Source organism: Leopardus geoffroyi, chromosome B3 (genome assembly GCF_018350155.1).
Source record: "Leopardus geoffroyi isolate Oge1 chromosome B3, O.geoffroyi_Oge1_pat1.0, whole genome shotgun sequence".
In the NCBI taxonomy this organism is placed as follows: Eukaryota; Metazoa; Chordata; class Mammalia; order Carnivora; family Felidae; genus Leopardus; species Leopardus geoffroyi.
The window spans coordinates 49,353,337-49,379,068 of record NC_059337.1 but is presented as its reverse complement, the minus strand read 5'-3'; the positions used below and the strand labels follow the sequence as shown (position 1 = coordinate 49,379,068).

Sequence of the window (25,732 nt, the reverse complement as noted above, 5' to 3'; positions counted from 1 at the left end):
AAAAAAAAAAAAAACTATCCTTTCCCTAGTGATTCACTCTATAAGGGCTTGTTTCTGGGCTCTTTTGTTCCTTGATCATTTTTACTATCCCTGGGCCAATGTCACAAGGCCTTAATCACTATGATTTCATTATACAGGTATTCCTCAACTTATGATAGGGTTATGTCCAAATAAACCCCTTGCAAACTGAAAATAGCTCAAATCACAAACACACTTAATACACCTCATCTACTGAACTTCAAAGCTTAGCCTAGGGGTGCCTGGGTGGCTCAGGCAGTTGGGTGTCTGACTTTGGCTCAGGTTATGATCTCACAGTTCATGGGTTCGAGCCCCGTATTGGGCTCTGTGCTGACAACTCAGAGCCTGGAGCCTGCTTTGGATCCTATGTCTCCCTCTCTCTCTGCCCCTCCCTCCCTCCCTCTCTCTCTCTCTCTCTCTCTCTCAAAAATAAAATAAACATTTAAAAAATTAAAAAGTTTAGCCTAGCCTACCTTAAGCATGTTCAGAACACTTTCATTAGCCTACAATTGGGCAAAATCATCTAACACAAAGCCTAGTCTATAATAAAATGTTGAATATTTCATGTAATTGAATACTGTACTGAAAGTGAAAAACTGAGTGGTTATCTGGGTACAGAATGGTTTTAAGTGTATCAGTTGTTTACCCTTGTGAATGTGGCCAAGTGGGAGCTGAGGCTCACTCTGGCTACCCAGCATCAGAAGAGAGCTTCCTACCATATCCCTAGCCTAAGATCAAAATTCAATATTCAAAGTGCAGTTCAACTGGATGTGTATCGCTTTCACATTATAAAGTCAAAACTCCTAAGTCCAAGCATCCTAAGTCAAGGATCATCTGTACAACTTAGTATCTGGGAGGTCCAGTCTCCTCCACCTTACTGTGGACATTCTTAACCTCTCACACTTTGATCTAAGTTCCTCAAAAATCCTATGGGAATTCTGATTGGTACTGCATGAAAAATCTATGGATCAAATTGAGAAGAGTGACACATTCACAATATTGAACATACCTGTGCATGTACATTTTACTGTTCCCATTTAAGCCTTCTTTGTTTTTAAAAATGCTATCAATAAATAAATTATATCTTCATAAAGACTTTATACATCTTCAGACTTATGGATACTTTATATTTTTGTCACTATTATGACATCTTTTAAAAATGTATATATCTTCTATATGTTCCAGTTAGGATGTCCCAAAGTATTTAATAGACAGTCCTTTCTTGATTCTAACATTTTACCATTAAGAATAACATTTTCTGGGGCACCTGGGTAGTCAGTTAAGAATCCAACTCTTGATTTTGACTCAGGTCATGATCTCACGCTTCATGGGTTCCATCCTCACATCAGGCTCTGTGCTAACTGTAGGGAGCCTGCTTAGGATTCTCTCTCTCTTCTCTCTCTGCCCTTTCTCCCACGTGCTGTTGCGCTTTCCCTCAAAATAAATAAATAAATAAATAATTACATTTGCTATAGATTTTTGGTAGATGCTTTATCAGGATAAGGAAGTTCTCCGTCTATTCCTAGTTTTCTAAGAATAAGTATTACAAATGAGTATCAGTTTTATCAAGTTTGTTCTGGCATCTATTGGGAAAATTATGTAATGCTTCTTTCAATCTGGTGTTTATTTGTAATCATGCAAAATTATATAATGCTTCTTTCAAGCAAGTAATTGACAAGCTTTTGCATTTATTGTGACTTTGTTCTTTCTAGTTGTTTTTTTTTTTTTTTTCTTCTCTAACCTTCCTGATTTTTAAATTTATACTCTCTACCCAGGTCATTCCCATCCTGGGAGAGGTGCAGGAAAGGCCATAGTTCTCAGAGTCACTCATATTTATTTGAAAGAATAAAAAATGAAATATCTAGTAAGTACCAGGTATTTGAGGTGATTACCCAAAACTAATCTTCAAATGTAACACATTACATTTATATAAAGTTGCTCTTTTGGAGCTATATAAAAAAAGGTTACTTAAGATGCAGTGTCTTAGAGGCAGAAGTAATTATTATAGAAAGTTTTTCAAGTGAAATAGTGTTTCACTCCCTATAGAAATATCAGAAAGTCATTAGCTACCTTTCAAATTTTCTTTTCAAAACTATTATTGATTTTAAGCACTAGAGCTCAAGCTCCCCCATTATAACACACCAATTAGAGGTAACATTTCAAAAATAGGCATTTTAGAGAAATACAAAATGCTACTTATATACGTTCTATAACTCAACATTATCAGTCAGAGGGGTCAGGCCATGCCTCAAAACCATGGTTCAGAATCTAAGTAAGACTAGCCCCAATGATGATATAGTACAAACAATGTGGAGACAGAGGGGAAAATATTGGCATTTCCTCTTGCTTAAAGCTGGGGTGGCTCAGTCGGTTGAGTGTTTAACTCTTAATTTTGGCTCAGGTCATGATCCCAGGGTCGTGGGATCAAGCCCCACATCGGGCTCCAGGCTGAGTATGGAGCCTGCTTGGGATATTCTCATTCATTCTCTCTCTCTCTCTCTCTCTCTCTCTCTCTCTCTCTGCCCCTATACCCCACTCACATTCTCTTACACTCACTCTTAAATTACAAAAAAATAAATAAATAAGGTGGGGTGAGCAAATCTGATTTTTTGCCAGGCTGCATCAAGAGGGTTTGTACCTCTAGAAAAGTCTGAGCAGGTTCTGTCTTTACAAATGAATAAAGAATCCTATAATCCCTTAATAGGGGAGTACCCACTGCATGCTGTGCAAGGTGACAGAAATGCAAATAAGACAGATACAGCACCTGCCCTCCGAGAGTTTACCATCTAATAGAAGGCAGGGACGACCTAAACAAGATGCCAAGTATGGTTATTACCTATCATAGGCATAATGGAAGGATCTCATGAGATTAACACTTAACCCTGATATAGATCAGGTGGGTTAGGGGAGGTTTCTGAGAAGTAGATGAGAGGTTTGGGGACTTGGGATGCAGAAGTTCTCTAAGTACTGTGCAGTCCTAAACAGTACATATAAGGCTAGCATTCTCTGGGGAAGAGCACTCTAGTTCAATGGTGTAGAACAGGAGAGGAAAAAAAAAAAACTGAAGGATCCATGGACCCCCATCCATACACTTCCCCCATCCTACCCCCCTGCCCATATACACATACAACCCAGGAGGCTACAGTTAAAAAAAAAAAAAAAAAAAAAAAAAAAAAGACAAGGTCCTTTCCAAATACTTGGAGAAATGACTGAAGATGAGTATCAAACAGGTTCCTCATCTTTCTTGCCTCGGGCTATGCTCGAGGCCCTACCCAAATCTGCCATCTCCCTCTGCTAGTAAATGAGTGATCTTTGAATCTACATTTCTAAATTCTACAAATTTGAAACTACACTTTGAAACTACATTTCTAAATTCTACAAATTCTAAACTCCATTTAGGATGGCCTATGCAATTATCCTAACATCTTTTTCATTTAACTCCATGAAGTGCATCTATTTGACCAAGGATGTTAGACAAGGTATATCTAGAAATGAAAAGGGACACTTATGCAAAGGAAATAGAAATCAGCAAGCAACTCTGTAACAAAGCTCTAGAGTCTTATTTCTAATAAAAGCACATTAAATATCACAAAAAAATATAGTATTGGAGTCTATACCTGACTCTAAAGAGCTCCCAAGCCACTGCAGCAGTGAACAAGTTTTACAACAGCATTAAAAAAAAAAAAAAAAAAAAAAGTGGGTTTTCATTTTGTGATTTCTACAAACCCTTAATCACTTTTAGTTTTTACACATTTTTAAGAACTATTAAAGACTAGACAAGGGCAAAATCTATTTTTTTTAAACACTTAAACATTTAAGTGTTTTAGAGAAAAATAAACTTGGCTCAATTGACAAATGTGAACGACAAAAATTACAAAGCACAGGAGGATATGGGGAAGGGTAGTACTACTTGGGTCAGGTATGGAAGTACTTCCCAAGAAACTCCACAAAATGTCCCTTACACATAACTGAAATTAAATGAAAAATGACATACATACCAACCCAAAAGGTGTTAATAATCTCAAAATTTGATAAGTAGAGTGGCCTATGGCAACGATCAAAAGGTCTACCAGAAAAGCTTGAAGTCACTGAGGAGGGAAAGCCTGGTTCTGATGATTAAATTCAGGCAGCAGCCTATAAGCACATCAGTTTGAACATCATGCATTTAATAAGCAAGCACTGAGAACATGCCATGTGCTCACCACTATGTGAAGGACTGAGAACATTGCTCTGGAAGAATAATAGTCTAAAAGAAGCACTCTGTGGAAATGAACAGTAAAACACTCAGTGAACAAGATGCAATGTTTCAGTGAAACAAGAACTGTAATAGAAATATGCACAGTATGCTGGGTAGGTGGGAGGGCTGGGGCAGAAAGGGCTAGAAGGAGAGCCCAGAATGCCTCGTGGGGGAATCGGGAAAACTTTGCAGAGCAGCATCCAAGCCAAGGACTAAAATTGGTACACAAAGGGACAAGTGACACAAGTGAAGGGACAAAAATCACACAGTTCACAGAAGGATGTGGTAAAGGACTTCACATGGCAAATAAGCATCACCCTTTAAAGATAACAGAAACTATCAACAAAATGATCATTGATGCCGATCTGAAAGGTGCAAATCACTGTTGATGGAATTAGCTAAGGGCTGTCTGGCATTCAAAGTACAAAACCAGACAAGGCCTACAGCCATGAGACGGGAGCAAGTCCTGGGTGACAGACAGTCTGAGAGGATGGGAGTGGAGTGAAGGCATTTGTACTTGCAGAGGTATAAGGAGAAGAGTATGGTGCACTGAGGAGACCTAAGTAAATGGATGGCTAGACCAGTGCATGGGGATTGCAGGAGGTGCCCAGACAGAGGTTACAAAGGTGGGACAGACTCTGCAACCCCCTAGGCCTGAAAGGAGTCTTCCATAACATAAAGAGTCTGTGTTACTATCTGGGCAACGGAAAGCCACTGCAGACTTTTGTGAAGGGGAGGAGCATGAGGTGTGTGCCTTAGATCTTTCAGACAGCCACACGGAGACTGGGAATATACAACATAGGGTCAGGAGGGGATGGGAGAGGTAGGGGTTTGACTTCTGTCAGTGACAGTGGGAATGAAGAGGCAAGGATTAATTCAAGATATATTTATGAAGTAGAAAAATCAGTTTCACTTCTCAATTGACTGGTATAGGAGTTAAAGAACCCAAACTTTTCCTTTGGTAACAGAATGAAGGCTATAATCATTAACGAAAACAGGCAAAAACAATTTGAAATGATCATTATAACTAACGCTGAGCACTTTTCTAAGCCCTTTAAAATCCCGACTTATCTAATCCTCACAACAACCTTATGAGGGCTCTAATTTTCAGATGAGAAGACTGATACACAGAAAGGTTAAATAACTTCTCCAAGGTCACTCAACCAGTAAGCAGTGGAGCCAAGATTTGAACCCAGACACACTCTACTACATTGCAGAGGACCAATTAAATGTCCCTTAGACATGATGGACTTCCAGGGAGTTGTGTTTAATTGGCATTTGGAAAACAGAGTAAGGTTCCAAAGAAAAATCAATGTTAACAATATGGATTTTAGAGTGATCAAGAGAATTGATTTCCTAAGGCCATAAGAGAGAGAAGACGACTCTTGAGAATCAAGAGAGACCAAGAAGGACACTAGGAAGGAGATTTTTTTCAACAATAGTCCATAGTCACCAAAGCACAGAGGTGCCAGCTTATAGAAATCTGGACTTCCTCCTTCTTGTGAAAGCAGGGATCCATCCAATCTAGCATTCATAGCTAAATGTTCCCTGCTCAGATTACATCAGAGAGAAGAGATGCCTGATAGAGTATGAAATGGGGAAAACAAAACAAAACAAACAAACAAAAACTGATGCACTCAGCTCTTGGAAGGATAAGCTTTATCTGTATTTCAGCAAAGTGACTCCTGCCTCCAGAGAACCAGCAGTGATGCAAACTCATCTCATGAGCAGCACCCTGATCTCACTCACGTTCTCCCAACCCTCCAACCCTCAAGGAACCCACCACTGCTGAGAGGACAGGGCCCCAGCCATACCGCAGCAACACCAGGAGCACAGAAGCAAGCAGGAAGACGTCCTCTTGCAAAGACAGAACAAATGAATTAGGGCTTCTGCGAAAATCAGCTTTTGTTTTTAATGGGCTTTACGTGACTCATCAGCTATCAGGTATGCTATGCCTGGAGCTCTATCTATAAATCAACCCAGTTCAGAGGGAAGAGGAAAGGAATGAAAGCAAAAGTGAACAGATATCTCAGGAAGCTTTAATCCTAAACAGAGAAAACAGAAACAGAGGGAAGTGGCAAGCATCTCCTCTTTGAGCTCGCAGGTACTGAGGGTCGGGAGAGGGCAGAAGCTGGAACATCAGCAGAGTCAGCCCTGGGTTCTGGGACCTGCTAACACATGCACAGATCTTGGTTGCTATGGTGCCATCCTGCAGGCCGCAAGGTTTCATCAGCATTTTCTGCCACAGTTCCTGTCTTGTGGGCGCGGCAAGTGAAAACAAAAAAAAACTGTTGTTTGTATTCTAATGGCTTCTGGGTCACTCAACATTGGAAAGGACAAGGAGAAAGCGGTAAGAGACAGAAAGCAACCAAGATGGGGATAAACTCCTTTGGAATGTACTAAATCCAACCTGGATGTTCTATGGATAAGACGCCTCATGAATAAACTCTCCTCCCCAAAATATTTTTTTATTTTTTTGTATTTGTAATTCAAGAATCTAGACAGAGAAAGTCAACTTTTAATCAAGGTTCTTTCCCACGGTGATGTGTGATCATAGGAGCTCTGGATTCACTGCTAGGAGATAAAGCTTGAACTTGCAGCAAAGAAAACAAAAGGAGGTGATGGTCAGCACCCTGGAGCGGAGGTGAGGAGACTGCCTTGATACCAATCAGCTGCATGACCTGCGTGTCTGTATCCTGGTTCCTTCTTCACAGAAGGACACACAGAGCGAAGGCTCCAAGATGAGACACAGGGAGACTTGGCCTTCAATAAGCCAAGGAGGGGCTTGGAACAGATTCTTCCTCACAGCCCTCAGAAGGAACGAACCCTGCTGACACCTGGACCTGACAGAGTAAGGGTCTGCTGTTGGAGCCACCCAGTTTGCAGTGCTTTGTGACAGCAGTCCTTGCAAACTAGTACATATCCAGAAGTAGAGAGAACTGTGTAAGCAACTTCCCAGCAGACCCGTCCCCAGATCTTTCACTCCTGTATACTATCACTAAGCATCTCTAAAATATATGGACCTTTCCTTACATAACCACAATGCCACTGCCAAATCAAACAAAATTAACATTCGGGGGCAAATTTAATTTACAGAAGAAATATACCTTATACAAAAACACGTCCTCTCCATTAAAGCTATTAACAATATTAACAACAAAATCCCAATAAGCATGAATGTTTGTGAATAAAATCCTCAGAGGATGAGCAAGACTCTGGAAGCAAATTCAAGTCCTTAATCAGCTCCCTTATTCAATATATTAACTGAGAAAAAAACCTATGTTACTTTATTGAAGCACAGAAAAGAAAGGAAAAATGCAGTCAGTATTCATACCCATTCTCTGGTAATGGAAAATGCAACTTTCAAACCACACCCCCAAAATTTAGCAGGTGTCTTGAAGTCTTCGGTTTAAAAAAAAAGTTAATATGTGCAATGGTATTCTATGTCAAATTGCATATACTCTACATGAAAATTGGCCTGGCAATTTTCAAAACCTCTCCAAAAAAAAAAAAAAAAAAAAAAAAAACAACCAAAAAACAAAGATAAACACAAAACTATACCTGATGGAGTATAAATCGTTGGGTGTTCTTCTAAAACTTTAGAAATGCTGTTCCCAAACTTCAACAATTAGACAACTTCCAATCACATGTCCTCTTCAAAAAGATTACTTTTTGTCTATGTGATGTAAAGAGAAATATTAAAGTCAGAATCGTCTACTTATAAAAGTTTTTCAAAAGAATCTTTTGAAAAGCAGTCTGCTCCATCAACTTTCAAAATCAGGCATCTCTGTAAAAACCCACAATCCAGCTAATTAGTCTCAGCTGTTTGTCATATGGCCTGCAGACCAGTCAAGTGATTTTGCTCCTTTCAAGCTTACTAAAACCCAATTCCACTGGCCTTTCAGCAGAAGGCAGCTGTATTAACCTCTTCTAATGTAAGAAGACTAGTACGAACTCTGTTTTCTTCCAGTCAAAAGACTAGAACATTTGTTTTCTTGAGAAAGAATCTTTCCAAGTATTGCATTCTCCAGGCCCTTAAAAATTATACTAACACTGTTTCTTCACAAATTCAATGCCTGATCCAAACAAGCAACACAGGAGATCAAATCAAAGTGGCAGAAAGTATGGGGCTGGATGATTTACCAGCCTCCCGCTCTTGGCCTCCAGACTCATAAATAAAACTGTCTACTGAAGGGTCCACCCAGATTTCTTCTAGCATTTCAAATTCAACATATCCTTCCTTCAACTTACCTCCTTTGCTCTTCTTTCACAGACTCTGCTTCAGGCCGCCTTCTCTGACTGTGTCTTGAGTAACCAATCCCAACACCTACCCAGCCAGAAATCTGATGGTCCGAATTGACTCCTCCCCTCACTTCCCCTCCCACTTCCATCTGGCCACCAAGTCCCAGGGATCTTTCTTCATCCCACCTTTATTCCAAGTTTTTATTTTTTCTCATCTGGATGGCTATGATCAACCACTTACTTGGTTTTCTGGCCCCATTGATCCATCCTCCGCACCACACCAAAATGATCTTTCCAAACTGCAAATGGGTAACCATCACTCTCCTCTATAAAACCTGTCAGTGACTCCCCACAACCTCCACAATGAAATCCCTACTTCTTAGACTTCTGCTTTCAGTATCACCTACAATTCCTGGCCCCCTGACTCCAGCCACAAGAACTATTTATAATTCTCTAAAACCTGTGGTTTTCAAAATGTGAAATCAGTATCATCAGCATCACCTGGGACATGGTTAGAAATGCACATCCTTAGGCCCACCCCAGGCCTACTGAATCATAAATTGTCAGGATGGCCAGAGGGTCTGTGTTTTAACAAGCCCACCAAGTGATTCTAATACACATTAAACTGGGAGCCACTGCTCTAAACCATCCAAGCTTGGTTCATCAAAACATATAGCCCTTTGCCTCTTTGTGCCAGCAATGCTAAGTTAGATGCCTCTTCTCTGTGCTTATGCTTTCCTAGAGCTGGTCAACCCTGTATGGTGACATCCAATTTATTTTGTGTTGGTTGGTGAATATCTTGAAGACAAGAATTGTATCTTCTTTAGTTCACTCATCCCACAGTCACTTGCTGAGCATATACTTTCACTGGGTCAGATGCTGGGCATAAACTAATTAATCTATCCTTTGCCTCTAGGGGAAGCCACCCTCTCACTTTGGCAGCTTGATGTGTGACTGAAAACTCATCCTAGCCAATCTATAAAATCTGATCACCAACCTCAAGAACTGTGGGCAATTAAAAAAGCCTGAACATAACCAGTCTGACATCTCTCGTGGCAAATGGCATGGAATTTTTGGTTCACATCTGATATTGACTCAGATTTACAGACATGGTTTATTAAGGGAGAAAAGGTACATTTTCATGAAAACTTACTCCTCTATATTATCTTACAGCAACCTCTAGAATTCAGAGAATAATTTATTAAGGTAATGTACCAAGACTTTTAAATCCCAGATTAAAACTCATTAGAATTAACTTATCCTAATTACAGTAGGAGTTGAGTAAAGTTTCATATTAGCACTTCTCAACCTTCAGAATGCATAGGACTCTCCTAGAGATTTTGTGAAAATGCTAATTTTGATTCAGTAAGTTTGGGTAGGGCCCATGACTCTCCCTAACAAGCACCCAGGTGATGCCCAGGTAATACTGATGGTTCTAGTCCCAGAAATACACTTTGAGTATCAAGTAAAGCTTCCATTTTTATAGAACTATTGGTCTTCCCATTAGAGCAACACAACCTTTTTTTTTTTTACCTCCTCTACATTGAAAACTTTCTGAAATGACTTTGACATCAGGATAAAGATGGCACACTAAACACACACCTTAGTTCTGCTACCTCCCCAAATCTCATTAACATAATGATAAAAAGCTGGGTTTTATTCTTTTAGACAAACAAAGACAAAGGGAGTGGAAAGAACAGTTACAAAATGTGGAAGCTAGAAAGTAAATGGATAAGAGGTAACTGAACAGCAGACCTGGGAAAGGTGACCCCTTATCTGCCACTAGGGAAAGCCAAAAAGGAACTCATCACAGATTCTGTAGAAACACTCCCGGAGGTAAAGGGAGGGTAAAGTTAAGGCTAAAAACAGTGGAAGTCTACTTAGGTCCTAATCCTCTAAATACTGATATACCTCCACCCCTACCTACATGCTGGAACTTCCAGAATGCAGGCATCCTCCACAGGCAGGTGGTTCAAATGTTCTTCTCTGGAGAATCTGCCCAGCCCCGGAGGGAAGGCCTAAAGATAAAGACAACAAGCCCAGGACATACAGATCTGACTAAAACTATTTCGTAACTGTTGAGAGGAGGGACGGAAATGGCGTACACGTGTGGTAGAGGCAGGCGTGTGTGGTAGAGGGAGGTGGGGAAATGAGTTAACATTCTCTTCTTCCATGGTAAAGTGTCTAGGCATAGGCATTTAAATAATGCCTAAAACTGAAAACTGACCACAGAAATATCAGTATGTCATTTAGAGACAAGGGATGTAACTACCAGCAAGAGTCATCTTACTAACAAGAATTGAAAGCAGTCATCTCTGGGGAGCAGGAAATGAGCTGGCGGGGGTGGGGAGGAACTGATGTTTTTTTTGTAACAGGCCCATAGCACTATGTCCATGTATAACCTTGATAAAATTAAAAAAAAATTAATTAATGCAAAATACAGTAGTACACCGACCCCATCCATGGTTTTGTTTTGCAGGGCTTCAGGAATGTGGGGTCCGTAATGGCCCAGAAGCAGATGATCCCTAATGATTCGTCAGTAGGCCAATAGTTGCCAAATGCTACATCACAAAGCCTATGTCATTCACTTCACTGCATCTCATTGTATAGGCATTTTATCATCTCCAATCATCACAAGAAGGATGAGTGCAGCACAATAAGATATCTTGAGAGAGAGACACCATGTTCACATAACTTCTATTCAGTATATTGTTATAATTGTTCTATTTTATTATTACTTATTGTTGTTAATCTCTTACTGTACCTAATTTATAAATTAAACTTTATCACAGGTATATATGTATAGGAAAAAACATAGTATATATAGGGTTTAGTACTATCCATGGTTTCAGGCATCCATGGGGGGTCTTAGAACATATTCCCCACAGATAAGGGGGGGAGAACTACTATAAAATGTAATGTCCATGCTTTAATTTTTTTCTTAGATAATTCAGGACATCACAATAGACACCACTGACTTGTGCTATCTCCTCAGCATCTAGGACCTACAATGAAGCAGGATGTTGAGGATCTGGGCTCTGGAGACTTTGAATCTCAGCTTTACCACTCACTGGCTGTGTGACCTCTCTGTGCCTCAGTTTCTTCATCTGTGGAACAGATAATAATGGGATTATTTTGCAAAAACTGAATTATGTGATACCTATAAGTGCTTAAACTAGTGTTCAGCACATAGTGCTCAATAATAGCTATTTTTAAGGTATGTTTGCCCCTGTAATAAATGCCTCCTGACCACTGCATTGATTTCATCTTTTACTCATTTATACTTCATTCTCCTTGCTCCCACCTTCAGCCAGATGTCCCTCACCATAGTAATCCCTGTGCCTTTCTAGAATAACCCCTTCCCCTTCCAGTGTTCAGTTTCTAATTGACAAGTCACCTGGAAACCAAATAATCAAGCTTATTAAAACTGCATGTAAAATGGAGGAAACTGGGCACCCAGAAATGTCCTGAAAACCTCTCTGTGAGGCAGATCGGCAAGTTTCAATATGAGCCATCTGTCTGACCCCTCAGAACCCTTTGGGTTTACTTCCTAACTCTCAACTGTGGGTCAGTGCGCTGGGTGACACTCAGGGTAACCAACCACCTCAGTTTCCCCAGGATTATCTTAGTTTTAGCACTGACAGTCTTGTACCCCTGCACACCTCAGTCCCAGCCCTGAGAAGATTACCTAGTCCTTCTGAGCTTTCTTCATCATCTGTAAAATAAAGGATAATATCTACTTTGAAAGTCTGGTGAGAATTAAATGGGAGAATGTTTGTATACTTCCTGACACATAACAAGCTCTCAGTAAGTGGTAGCTCTAGCTACTGTACTAGTTACATATTATTATCCACTCTAATATCAGTGGCAAATCATTCTTAGATACCTACCCTGCAACTTGGTTATTTTCTTACTGGCAAAAATAACTTGCCTTATATACAGTAGATCTCAGGAGACTGAAATGTGTGCTTTTGTGAATTTCCTTCTGCCCTTGCCCTACACAATTTTATTTTAGGAACTAAGACATATTAGAGAAATTTAGTATTTCAATATTGCTAATTTCTCCACTGGGCAAAGTCCTAGGAGGTTCTTGCCATCTTTTGACACATGCATCTTTTTTATACTATGGGAGACCTGGGGTATTTATGTCAGTAGCTGCTTCCAAACCTATGGACCAATCAGCAAGCCACCCCACCAAGACAGTCATCAGGCATCACACCTGACATTCTTTTTAATTTGTATCTTACTTTTTTCCTTCATAATGGAACCAAATCACTCAGTGTCCTAATGGATTGACAACTCATTCATTAAATATGCCAACTCCATCCCTGAAAAATAAGGGATCTATGTTATCATCAAACAGATGAAACACCATTTCTGACCTCAAAAGCCGAAGCAACTCATTATTCGATAGATATTAATTACAGCCTGGAGGAAATTGCTCACAACTGTGCACCCCATCAACACAAGGGTGAAGTTGCTATAAGAAAAGTTGCACAGTTTGGGTAGATAACAGGAAGGATCAAGTTACACAAAACCAAAACATGGCCTAGGAACCCTGTGAGAGGTAGAGCAGAAATGTAAGACACTACTTTATACTGGCTCCCAAACTCCCTCCTCCCATGCTCATATTGTTCTGCCAACATCCCTAACAAGGTGCCCAAGGCCTGTGAGTGCATGAAACACTGGAGACCCACACAGTCTCATCAAAACCTTGAGGAGCACCCAGTTCCAACCACTGGGGTTGGAGCCAGGACAGGATTTCACCAAGCATGGTCTGCAGCCCACTGATAGTAGAATCACCTAGAGTACTTCATGAAAATCCAAAGTCCTGGCTTCCATCCAGGCCTCTAAATTAGGATCTGAGAAAGAGACTAGGGAATTTACATTTATAAATGCAAGCTTCCCAGGGGATTCCCAGTTATCTATAATAAAGTTTGAGAGCAGCTGTTCTAGGGAGACAACAGATAGCAAAATGCACAATTATAACTATAATTGTGTCAACCTGTAGGGAAGATCTTGTTTAACCTCTACCAGCCTCAAATACCAAATCTGTAAAATAAGGATAATAATACCGACCTAGCAGAATGGTGGTGGGAATTAAATGAGATAAGTAATCGCCTCAAACATGGTTCCTCGCACACAGCAGGTGCTCAATAATTAATCGCTCCCCCTCCTTTCTTGTGTATGTCATTCTGATGAAGATTTATAACACTAGGCCCTGTTTTGAATAAATGTCACCAAAGAAAGTAGATGACTGGTTTTAGTTGAGGCCTTGACGTTAAAGAGTCACCAACTAAAAGGCTGAGGCCAGCTGCTTTAACTAGAGGTTGGACCACAAAATGTACCTATGGACAGTGGTTCTCAAACTTGAGTGTGTGTCAGAATCTTCTGGATGGCTTTAAAATAACAGACTGTGGGCCCTGCCTCCAGAGTTTCTGATCCAGTAGGTCTGGACTGAGAATCTGCATTTCTAATACGTTCCAAGTCATGCTGATGGCATGGGTCCCAGAACCACACTCTGATGGTCATTCTGCACCCCAGAATCTAAAATCAAGTTGATCTGACACTTGGTGGTAAAAAAGGAAAACTATGCTGTATGCATTTCCTGTGTGACACCAGACTGCTTAGTTACAAGTAAATAAAGAAAAAAGTAATAAACCAGCAATTTCTGAAGTGGTATTGCCTCTGAACCTGAGAATCTTTGCTGCAATATTTTGTGAACAGCAAGGAGAGAAGCCTGGGAGATTTGAGTGCCATCTCCCTGCTCACCCGATGTGTGGCCCTGAGTAAAGCACTTGATCTCTCTGAGCCTCAGTTTACTTATCTGGAAACAGGGGTGGGCTCAGTCACTAGCTCCCAAACCTGGTCATATACCATCAATCATTTTGGCAGCATTTAACATTTTTTTCATGTTTATTTATTTTTGAGACAGATAGAGGGTGAGCAGGAGGGGGACAGAGAGAAAGGGAGACACAGAATCCAAAGCAGGTCCCAGGCTCTGAGCTGTCAGCACAGAGCCCAATGCAGGGCTTGAACCATGAACCAGGAGATCATGACCTGAGCGAAAGTCAGATGATTAACTGACTCAGCCACCCAAAAACCCCAATTTTGGCAGCATTTTAAAGGACACATGGATTCCTCAGCCCTGACTGCAAACTAACGAATCAGTATTTCCAAAGGAGAGACTGAAAAATGTGTGGCTTTGCGTGAGTACGTTTTAATAAATCCCCCTGTGTGATCTTCACAGGCAGCCAGTTGTGAGGAACCATTACCACGGTGATCTTTCGGGCCTCTTCCAGCAAGATATTTTTGATTTCTAAGTCCCTGTGCCCTGAGTCTGTGCTTACCAAGTAGCTTTCTTCTATTATATTTGCTCTGCATGGAGTTTTACTACAGGAAGCAAGTACATTAGTTCTCAAAGAATCCAGTCTGCTTAACAATTCCAATCCTCATGTATTAATAAACTAGTGTTCTAGTTTTAGTTTAAAAAATAAGATAAAGGCCAACATGTAAGAAATACAGGAATTTCATAGGACTGAATCTGTAAAGCAATCTTCTCTAACACCAGCTGCTTACTTTCTGTCATTCATTTATTAACTTAGCATCTGTCACGTACCAGGTATGATTCTAGGTGTTAAACACATAGTAGTTCACAAAACAAAGTTCCTGTCCTCATTGAGAGAACATTTTAGCATGCAAAGAGAGACAATAAATAAGTGAACATAAGGATAAAATAATTTCAAACAGTAATAAATACCATGAAGACAATAACACAATCATAGGATAGTGAGTGACCAGAGGCTACTTTTAATAGTCATCAGGGTGAAAGTCATCACCCACCTCTTTTTTTTTTTTTCAGTTTATTTATTTTGAGATAAAGACAGAGAATGTGTGTACACACGAGCCAGTGAGGGGCAGACAAAGAGGGAGAGAGAGAATCCCAAGCAGGCTCCACGCCGTCAGCCTGCAGCCTAATGCAGGGCTCAATCTCACTAACCGTGAGATCATGACCTGAGCCGAAACCAAGAGTCGGACACTTAACTGACTGAGCCACCCATCCGCCCCCATCACCCACCTCTTTGAGGGGGTAATATTTGAAATTAAGTCTGAATGATGCCAAGGAAACAGTCACATGAAGATCTGGAGAAAAACACATTGAGGGCAAGACGTTCTGAAGAAGGAATGTGCTTCGCATTTCCAAGGAACAGAAAGGAAGATGAGGCTGAAAGATGAAGGCATAGGGATGAGCTGAGGTCATGGAGTCCAGCAGGGCCCAGATCATGGAGACCTCTACAGACCATGGTCAGAACATTTGAACCTTATACCAACCGCAGTAGCAAATAGCAGGGAAATTTAAAAGAGAAGGAAGATATGATCTGATTTAGAGTTTTTTTTATTTTTTTTTTAATTTTTTTTTTCAACGTTTATTTATTTTTGGGACAGAGAGAGACAGAGCATGAACGGGGGAGGGGCAGAGAGAGAGGGAGACACAGAATCGGAAACAGGCTCCAGGCTCTGAGCCATCAGCCCAGAGCCTGACGCGGGGCTCGAACTCACGGACTGCGAGATCGTGACCTGGCTGAAGTCGGATGCTTAACCGACTGCGCCACCCAGGCGCCCCGATCTGATTTAGAGTTTTAAAGATCACCAGCTTTTTGCAAGGAATGGGCTGTGGCAGGAGCAGGGAGTGGGGGGCAAGAATGGGACCAGAAAAGCAGCCATATACAGAAGAAATGATGGTGGCCTTTAACTGACAGCTGGCACATACCCATAGCAGGCACTCATATGTTTCTGGACGGCTTTAACTTAAGTTAAAATCATAATATACCTGGGTGGCTCACTCAGTTAAATGTCCAACTCTTGGTTTCAGCTCAGGTCATGATCTTACATTCGTGGGTTCAAGCCCTGCATTGGGCTCCATGCTGAAAGTGCAGAGCCTGCTTGGGATTCTCTCTGTCTCCCTCTCTCTCTGCCCCTCCCATGCTCGTGCTCTCTCTTGCTCTCTCAAAATAAATAAATAAACTTTAAAAAATCATAATATACTTGTTTCACTTCCTGTGATATTTCAGAACAGTCAAGGAAAAGACACTGGTTGTTAAAATTCCATCTGAAAGTCATTTCATTTAAACAACAAAACAACACAATTTTGTCTTGCCCATCTTACACCTGGTTACAATCAAGAATGATTAGCATAGGGACATGGAAAGAACACAGTGGAGAAACGGCTGACAGGCCTGTCTTCTAGAACCTTCTCTGTTATCAATCTGAACCTCTTCTGAATCTCTGAGGTGACCCGGTTTCTAGAGTGCTTACCAGCCCTTGAATTACGTGATGCTGTAAGTTTAATAAATGTGGTGTCCTTACCTGGGTGGCAAAATGGGCTGATGACTCAGGGTAGGGAGTTTCTGTTGTTGACTTTTAACCTTTCAGAGAAGCTACAGTTAATGAAGGTGTTAATGAAGACACTGTCCACTCTTACACTTTCCTTAGAAAACCCTAATGTCCAAGGCAAATCTGAAACAAGGGTATGGTTACCGGCTGGAAATTTGGGGAGCAGACACTCTCAGTCAGCTGAGAGCTCATCATGCATAGGTGCTGAGAGCACAGGTCTCTGAGGAATTTAGAGGCCAAGTCTTCAGTCACAATGCTCTCTGTGGGTTTCTAGCAGGCTTCCACCTATGCTGAGTCATGTGGCAGACTTGCTACTGACAGCTGTCCCCACAGGGTCCATTCCTCTCAAACGGTCCACCTGGTACCTCTACAAGGATCTCCTCCCATGTGATCCCTGAGGGCAGTGGTTTCTCAGTCCAACTGCACATCAGAATCCTTTGTGGGGACTTTAAAAACAGTATCAATACCTGGGCCCTATTCCACATTTAATGAATTAGAATCAGGGTAAGGGAGAGGTGACAAACACAACAATGGTGGAGTCATGCTTAGTTAACTTTACATGATGGAGAGAACATGTCAGTCAGGAAACTGCAGGCCAGGGAGATTCAGTGATTTGTCTAAGGCAGGGCTTCTCAGCCTTGGCACCATGAACATTTTGGGCAGGACAATCCTTTGCCTGAGGGGCTGTCCTGTGCCTCTATCCATTAAATGCCAGTAGTAACTCCCCAGCTCTGACAACCAAAACTATCTCTAGACACTGTCAAGAGTCCTCAGGGGAGGAGGGGGTCAAATTAGCCCTGAGGACCCCTGGTGCAATATCACATAGTAAATTGTCAGCCATATTAGAGACTAAAACCCAGCCTACTAGTTCCCAGCTATGTTGGCTCCTCCACATTCACACAGGAGTTCCAGAACACAGGTATGAGTCACTCCCTGAAGAAGCACCAAAACCCACTTCATGGCTTTCTGTGCCTAAGCAGAGCAGGGCGATGGAGACTTGGCCTTGCCCCTGACAATGGAAGCCTAGTCAGGAACAGCCAGTAGCTTGTTTGGCCACATTTGGTCTCTAGTAACTGACTGGAACAATGCCTTATCTTTTCAAGGAATGCTAGACCTTTTTACTCATTCTTGGAGTCATTCCCTTGTAGTAGTGAGATTCATTATGAAAATTAATCACATTTTAAGAAACAAAGAAATCCTGACCACCACCATAGATTAAATTTTAAAATTCTTGGATATCTAAGGGGTGCTTGGGTGGCTCAGTCGACTAAGCATTCAACTTCTGCTCAGGTCATGATCTCACAGCTTGTGAGTTTGAGCCCCACATCAGGCTCTGTACTGACAGCTCAGAGCCTGAAGCCTGCTTTGGATTCTGTCTCCCTCTCTCTCTCTCTGCCCCTCTCCCGCTCTCACTCTGTCTCTCTGTCTCTGTCTCTCTCTCAAAAATAAATAATAAAACATTCAAAAAATTTTTTAAAAAAATAAAAAAAATTAAATTCTTGGGTATCTCAAAAGAACATTTAAGTCATGATCTATTTCTATGTGTCTTATTCCTCCCCATATTAGGGCTAGTATAACAAGAATAAAAATGCCTTATCATAAAGTTTAGTTAGCTGAGACCCTGTCTTTGTTCTTAATGATACAAATACACAGGAGATAAGTAACCAGTCATACCCAGATAAGATTTGACCAGCCAACCATGTGGTGGGATCAGGGTAGGATGGATAAACTACAGTTAATAAAAATGAACAGATTTTTCAGTCTCTTGGCAACCAATTTTATTATTATGCTTTGACCTGGCAGCTGGTAAGGCTTTTTATGAATTAATCAATTAACCCATGAAAAAACAAGATTAGTGGCTCTGAAATATGGCACTCTAGTGGCAGAGGAAGCATGTTCATTTTCAAAGCTGCTTTCTTAAATAGGTACACATAAGTTTTAAATAATAAAAAAATAACCCAGTGTTTTATAACAACACATCTCTAAAGGGTAAGTCACCTCTATCTATCTAATACATTCGTCCTTACCATATATCTTCCATATTTGTTCTGCCACAAGGCCAGGGGGTGAGAGGTTTCATAGGAGTAGGCCACAAAGCAAGCAGGTTGTCAGTAAGACAACACTTGGTTGTTGTGGACTTAAAAAAGCATCAAAATGTCTTATAATAAAAATTTTTAAGGGACAAAAATATTAACAAGACCTCAAAAGGAATAAAAATACATTGAATGACAAGCTTTCTGGCATTGTCACAGGGAATACAACCAAATGGTGGCTTTCAACAGTCATATGGATCTCAGAGAAAAGACAAGGGTGTCTCATGTGCCTGCCACATTTGGATCTGGAGACTGGAAGGGACAGCATGAAAAGGGAGTGATCATGGGAGAGTGACAACAGAAGTGATTAAGGGTGGGAATTGTTGAATCACTAAATCGTGCACCTGAAACTAATATAACACTGTATGTTAACTATACTGGAATTAAAAAAAAAAAAAAGTGATTAAGGGTCAACAAGAAAACCTAGAAGAGAGAAAGAAAGAAACAAAGAAACAAAGAAAAGAAAAGAAAAGAAAAGAAAAGAAAAGAAAAGAAAAGAAAAGAAAAGGAAAGAAAGAAACTTACAAAGTAACAGATATCTTATGGAAGACATTACGCAGTAGACCAACCACTGTGCCTGGAATTTCAGTCCTGACTCTGCCAGTAACTCTGTGATCTTACAAAGTCACTTAATGTCTGCGGATATGAATTTCCTTAATTACAAAAGACTAAAGTAAACCTCAATCTTCCTCAACTTCCTTCCATTTCTTATACTCCTTGAGTTTATGAGTCCTCTCTGTCCTTAAAGATTTTATTTTTTTAAGTAATCTACCCCCAACTTGGGGCTCAAACCCACAACCCTGAGATCAATAGTTGCACACTCCACCCACTGAGCCAGCGAGGCACCCCCTCTCTGTCTTTAAGATAAACACATGTATGGTCACCAGAACGAGCCATAGCTCAGTCATTCTTTGGACATTAGCATGATCAATGCATTTCCTACACATAAACATGGGTTTACCAGACTAGAGTTGCCAGATTAAATACAAGATACCCAGTTAAATTTGCATTTCATAAAAACAAGTTTTTGGGGGGCACCTGGGTGGCTCAGTCAGTTGAGCGGCTGACTTCAGCTCAGGTCATGATCTCACAGTCTGGGAGTTCGAGCCCTGCATCAGGCTCTGTGCTGACAGCTCAGAGCCTGCAGCCTGTTTCGGATTCTGTGTTTCCCTCTCTCTCTGCCCCTCCCCTACTCATGCTCTGTCTCTCTCTGTCTCAAAAATAAATGAAAACATTAAAAAAAAAAAAAAGTTTTTTAGTATAAGTATTTATGCAACATACTTATAGTAAGAAACTATTCATTGTTTATTCAAGATGCAAATTTCTTTTTTTTTTTACTTGCTAAATCTAGCACCCTACCTCCAACTCCACATCAAAAGTTCAATTTTAAGAAACAAAAGTCTGATTCCATATATGTGAGTACTTCTGAGGTGTCTGAGGCACTAAATGGGAGGCCTTCTCAGAATAACACATAAGGAGGGGTGCCTGGGTGGCTCAGTTGGTTAAACAGCTGATTCTTGATCTTAGCTCAGGCCTTGATCTCAGGGTCAGGGGCTCAAGCCCCATGTAGGGCTCCATGCCAAACACTTTTTTATTTAAAAAAAATTTTTTAAAGAGTAACACACATAGAGACAAAAATAAATAAAAGGAGAAATAGCTTTCAACTTTCTTTTTGAGTAAGCAAGGCATCAAATTTTAGTTAACAGTAAATAAAATATGAGTGTTAGTAGACCTCAATAATACAAGAAGAGAATGTGGTGTGCCTTCTGTGCTGCATGACAAAGACAGGAGGCCAAACAAGCTGGATGCTCACTGCCCCACATACCTCCCTCTCTGGACATAAAGTTAATTACAAAGCCTTTATCTCTTCCTCCAATTCAGTGCTCAGGTCTGCTCCCAAGGTAATCAGCTCAAGGGAAACCAGATCATAAACTTAAACTTCCTCATCAAGAGGCAGAAGAATAAATGTGATCCAAGCAAAAACTGCACAAGGCATAAAAAGCAAAATCAGTAAAAGGGAAAAATTACTCTCTTCAGAAGGCAATATTGTTTTAATAATGGCAACACAATCTTGCTTCCTAGGAGTTCACATTTGTTTTTAATTTAGCTTTATTGAGGTATAATTGACATATAAAATTCCAAGACATTTAAAGTGTACTTCATGCTTATTTGATGTATGTTTACATTGTGAGAGGATTCCCCCCATCTAGTTAGGGGCTCAGACTTGAAATATGCAACCTCTGTCTTATTTTGGGGGGAGGTTTCAAACATAATTTATTAGGGAAAATATATTTATATATATCCCATGTATATGTAAAAATAATCCTTTTCCATATTTTGCAAATATAGATATAGTTTAAATAATTGAAGGTTGATTCAATTTTTAAATAACTTATAAGATTAATTACCATACTCTCTAGGCGAAGTAATTTAATTCTCACTGAGAAATGGCAGCAGGAAACCCTGTTCAACTGCAGCCAATATTGCTCTATCAGAAGCAGCAGGATAAGATGAACTAAAACAAGATATTTATAGCTATTGGCTAAAAAAATTAAATGTATGGACTAGAAGTTTCCAATGATAAAAATAAATCCAGGTTTATTCATTAACTTACTGGTACATTCAGCAAGAGTTTACTATTGAACATTTCTTTTATCTAAGATACCTTGCAGTATAAGACTCAAAAGTAAGCTGAAGTCATGCTCTGCCTCCAGGATATTACAATCTAGCCATAAGACGTGTATGACAACATATACATAAACAGTTTCCAGTCTAAAGTAGTTAGGGAATTAAATGCCAAAATGTGTCTCAGAATTGCAATTTCAGTTAGAAGCCAGAGAAGGATTAATTCACTATAGTGCAAAATATTCATCTAGAAATGAATTCCATTTTCTTGAATTTGAATTCAGCACAAGAAGCGGTATCCCTGGAGACAGGTACTGAATGCCTCCACACAGTCTGCCCAGCTACAGAGAAGAGGGCTCCCCACTGCCACTGTGATAAGAATCCAAAGCTATTCTCTTGGGGGGAATAGGAGGATAGAATAGGGGAGACATAGGAGATGTTCAAGTAACTACAGACATTGCTTCTCTTAGGTGAAGTGTGAAGGAACAGAGAGGAAGCAACAGTAGAATGATCTCCATTTCTCAGTCTCTCATTCTCTTTTCATTCTTTCAACACACATTTTTTCAGAGCTTAATATGTGCCAAAAAAAACATTCTAGGTGCTATGCACACCATAGAACAAGACAAATTCATGATCTTCATGAAGCCTATTCTAACAGTGGGAAACAACAGTTGTGTGTGTGTGTGTGTGTGTGTGTGTGTGTGTGTGTGTGTGTAATGACAGTGCTATAGATACTCTAAAGAAAAGAAAACTAAGGTAAGGTAAGGGGGCAAAAAAATGATAGGTGGGGTGAAGGATGCTATTTTAGATGGGATGGTTCAAGAAAGCCTTTCTAAAGAAATGATCTTTGACTTGGATTAAATGAGTGAGAAAGCCATGCAGACATCTGAAGGAAGAACATTCCAGGCAGAGGAAAGAGCAAATGCAAAGGTCTTAAGGTGTGGGTAAAGCAGAACAAGCAAAGAGGAGGATAATGGAAGATGAAGCCACACACCACATCAGAGGCTTGCAGACCATGATGAGGATTTTTTTCTTCTGAGATAAAAAAAAAAAAAAAGCCACTGGACAGTTGTGAACAGAGGAGTGAGTGGCATAATGAACTCTGGCTGCTATGTTGACTGTAGAGTGGTGACGGGGAAAGCAGGGTGGCCCTGCAGGAGTCTTTTGCAGTAATCCAGGTGACAGAAATGATAGGATCTTGGTAGAAGCAGTGGAAATGGTGAGAAATGGTTTTTATCCCGTATATATTATATTTTCTCAAAGTAGAACCAGTGAGATTTACTGAAGGATTAGAGGTGGGGATGAGAAAAAGAAAGGAATCAGGTGACTCCAGAATATTTAGTGTGAGAATCTAGAAGAGTAAAGTTGTCATTGACTTAGATGGGAAAGACCAAGTGGAAGCAGATTTGGGAGGGGAAATCAAGAGTCTGGTTCCTAGAGAATGTGGCACACTTCAAAACCCTTAAAATCTGTTCTAAAACCAAAGATACCAATATTGGGAAGCTGATCTTACAATTCATATGAAAAGTCAAGAGACCCAGGACAGACAGAACAATTTCAAAAAAAGAACAAAATGGGAGGACCTCACACTTCCCAACCTCAAAACCTACTACATAACTACAATAATAAAGATAGTATGATACTAGCATAAGGATAGACAAATAGATCAATGGAATAGAATTAAGACTCTAGAAATAAACCCCCACATGAACAGCCAACTGATTGTCAATAGAAGTGCCAAGACCATTCAAAGGGGAAAAAAATAATATTTTCAACAAATTGTGATGGGAGAATTGGATATCCACATGCAAAAGGATTAAATTACACCCCTCCCTCACACCATACACAAAAATAAACTTAAAATGAATCAAAGATTGAAATGTAAGAGCTAAAGCTATAAAACTCTTAGAAAAAAAAACCACAGGCATAAATCTTCATGACCTTAGATTCGGAAGTTCTTTCTTAGATTTGACACTAAAAGCACAAACAACAAAAGAGAAAATTAATTATACTTCATCAAAATTAAAAATCAAGGCAAGCCATGTAATTTAAGAAAGAAAGGGAAGAAGAAAGAGAGAGACAAAGAAAGAGGAAGAAAGGAAGGAAGGAAAGTTAGAAAGTAGGTGAAAACTAACATAAAGAATGATCTTCAGTCCAGTTCTTTCAGCATTTTATTAACCTTTCTTAATTTCGAATCATCTGCAGAACAGTTTTCCAGACTGTTTTCCCTCTAAAGCAAGTTTTTAAGAAGGCGAAAAACAGGGAAAGGGATAGCAACAATGGACTACCAACAAATTAAATCAGCAATAATTACAGAAATCATATAGCATAACAATACTCCCCCTTCCCCAACTCTGAGCGATGGGCCAAACATAAAGTGAAAATCCACGGAGTCATAAAAAACAGCTGTTAGCCCAAAGAGATAAGGAAGAAAACCCGAGGAAGAACATTCTGAGGCCATGTGGCCAGCAGGAGCCAAAAGGCCGGGAAGATGAAGTTAAGGGCTCACAATGTTTCCTTCATTTCAGGCCTGACTTTGCTTAATTGGTGATCTACTGGGAGACAGATAAGGATTTGGCAATAGTTACCAAAACCTGTCCTTCAGTCCTACCACCAGTCAAGACCCAAGGGCCTGTCACCAGGTAGGGTTTTTGGTCTGACTGACAGGAGAACCTTCTCGCAGCCAGCCAGTTTGCTGCCCAGACCCTCACCAACAAGGGTGTAAAGACGTTAAGTAATCAAACTGAAAACAACAGGAGGGAGGAAGAACTATGGGCAGCGCAGGAGGTCTCGGACTTTACTCCTCTCCTGCCAGAAGTTTCCTTCGACACTGACGGGGACGCTCGCGCCGGGTGCCACCCGGAGGTGACTTCAGCCCCGTGCCAACCTGGAACTGCACCTAGGCAGCACGTCGCCCAAGCTGTCCCCCACCCCTGGCGGTTGTCAACGTAGGGTCTGTGCCGCGCGCCTGCGAGAAGCAAAGCAACTTTTCCGGCAGGCTCAGACCCCCAGAAGGGGGACGAGGAATAGCAGCCTTCGATGCCAGCCCCAGGGCCAACCCAGCCACTCGCCGGCTACCACGCTCTGCCCTCCGGGTTGAATCGGAACCCCTCGGACGCCGGGGACCGAGCAGCGCCTCCCAGACCTCCCGCAGCCGCCCGGCTCACCTGGCTCCACCTCGCTGTCCCCACGCAGCTCCTCTTGCGCGCGCTCCGCGTCCACCCGTTGCCGGCCCTTTTTGGGTTCTCGGCGGGTATTTTCCGTCTGGCCCCACATCACTTCCCGTAGAGGAGAGCGAGGTGGGGGCGGGACCTCCTCTCCACCCTCCACCTCCCGCTTCCTCTTGTCACCTCAGGGAGCACTCCCGCCCGACCCCGCGAGGGCGCTTTGCGGGCTCATCCTCGCACGCCGCTCCCAGTCCCGCAGCACCTGCCGCACCTACGCCTGACTCCTCTCGTGAGCCACGAAAAGGCCCCCGCACGCTTCCTTTGGCCCATATCAGGTCTCCACCGCCCTTTCCTGGAAAGTGTGAAACCTTTGAAAGTTGTTTTCGTGTTGAGACACAGGGGTCACATTTACAAACTTCTCTGGGGCCCGCGAGCTGCGAGGTGTGCTTTGGTGACTCTCGCCAAATCTCCTCCCCCACAAAAGCCTTGTTCTTAAAGGTGTTTTCCAGGGCATCATATCAGTGTCTCCACCGTAGTAGCCAGGGGGGTGCGGAGCAGCTGCAAAATCGGCCCGAGGCGGTGTTCCCGAGGCCCGGTATGCTCCTGCTCCAGGTGCTCCCGGGTCCGGCTCCCCGGGGCGGGATCTGCGCCGAACGTCCGGCTCTGCCACTGTCCATCCCGCCTCGCCAGCTTCTCACTCGGATCGGCCTGGACCTGGCCTTCCTGGGGCAAGGGAAAGCTCTGGGATTCTTGGAAATGACGCGATGGAGAAAAAGTAAACTCTGGCAGGAAAAAATATATTTCTGAGAGGAAATGACAAACGAGGTCTCTGTTCATACAGTCTCGTTCGGATTATAAAATCACTCTAAATTTTAAGAGAGAGCAATTCGTTAAAAAAAAAAAAAAAAAAAAAAAAAGGCAAACTACAGCACAATAAAGAATAGCAGCGTGAGGAG

The 25,732-nt window shown here is 41.3% G+C and overlaps 1 protein-coding gene across 4 annotated transcripts in view; it reads right to left on the bottom strand.

Annotated features, from left to right (window-relative positions):
- The window catches only part of RAB27A (RAB27A, member RAS oncogene family), a 76,078-nt gene extending 51,183 nt beyond the window's left edge, over positions 1-24,895 (bottom strand). Inside the window, exons 1-3 of one of the 4 annotated variants that reach the window (XM_045449686.1) lie at positions 24,777-24,892; positions 10,425-10,515; positions 7,817-7,931 (exon numbers count right to left, since the gene is read on the bottom strand). The gene's annotated coding sequence lies outside the window, so the exon portion shown is untranslated. Of the gene's footprint in view, positions 1-7,816; positions 7,932-10,424; positions 10,516-24,776 lie in introns of all 4 variants that reach the window. The other 3 variants (XM_045449684.1, XM_045449683.1, XM_045449685.1) reach the window with 3 other exon arrangements.
- Positions 24,896-25,732: the final 837 nt, after the last annotated feature.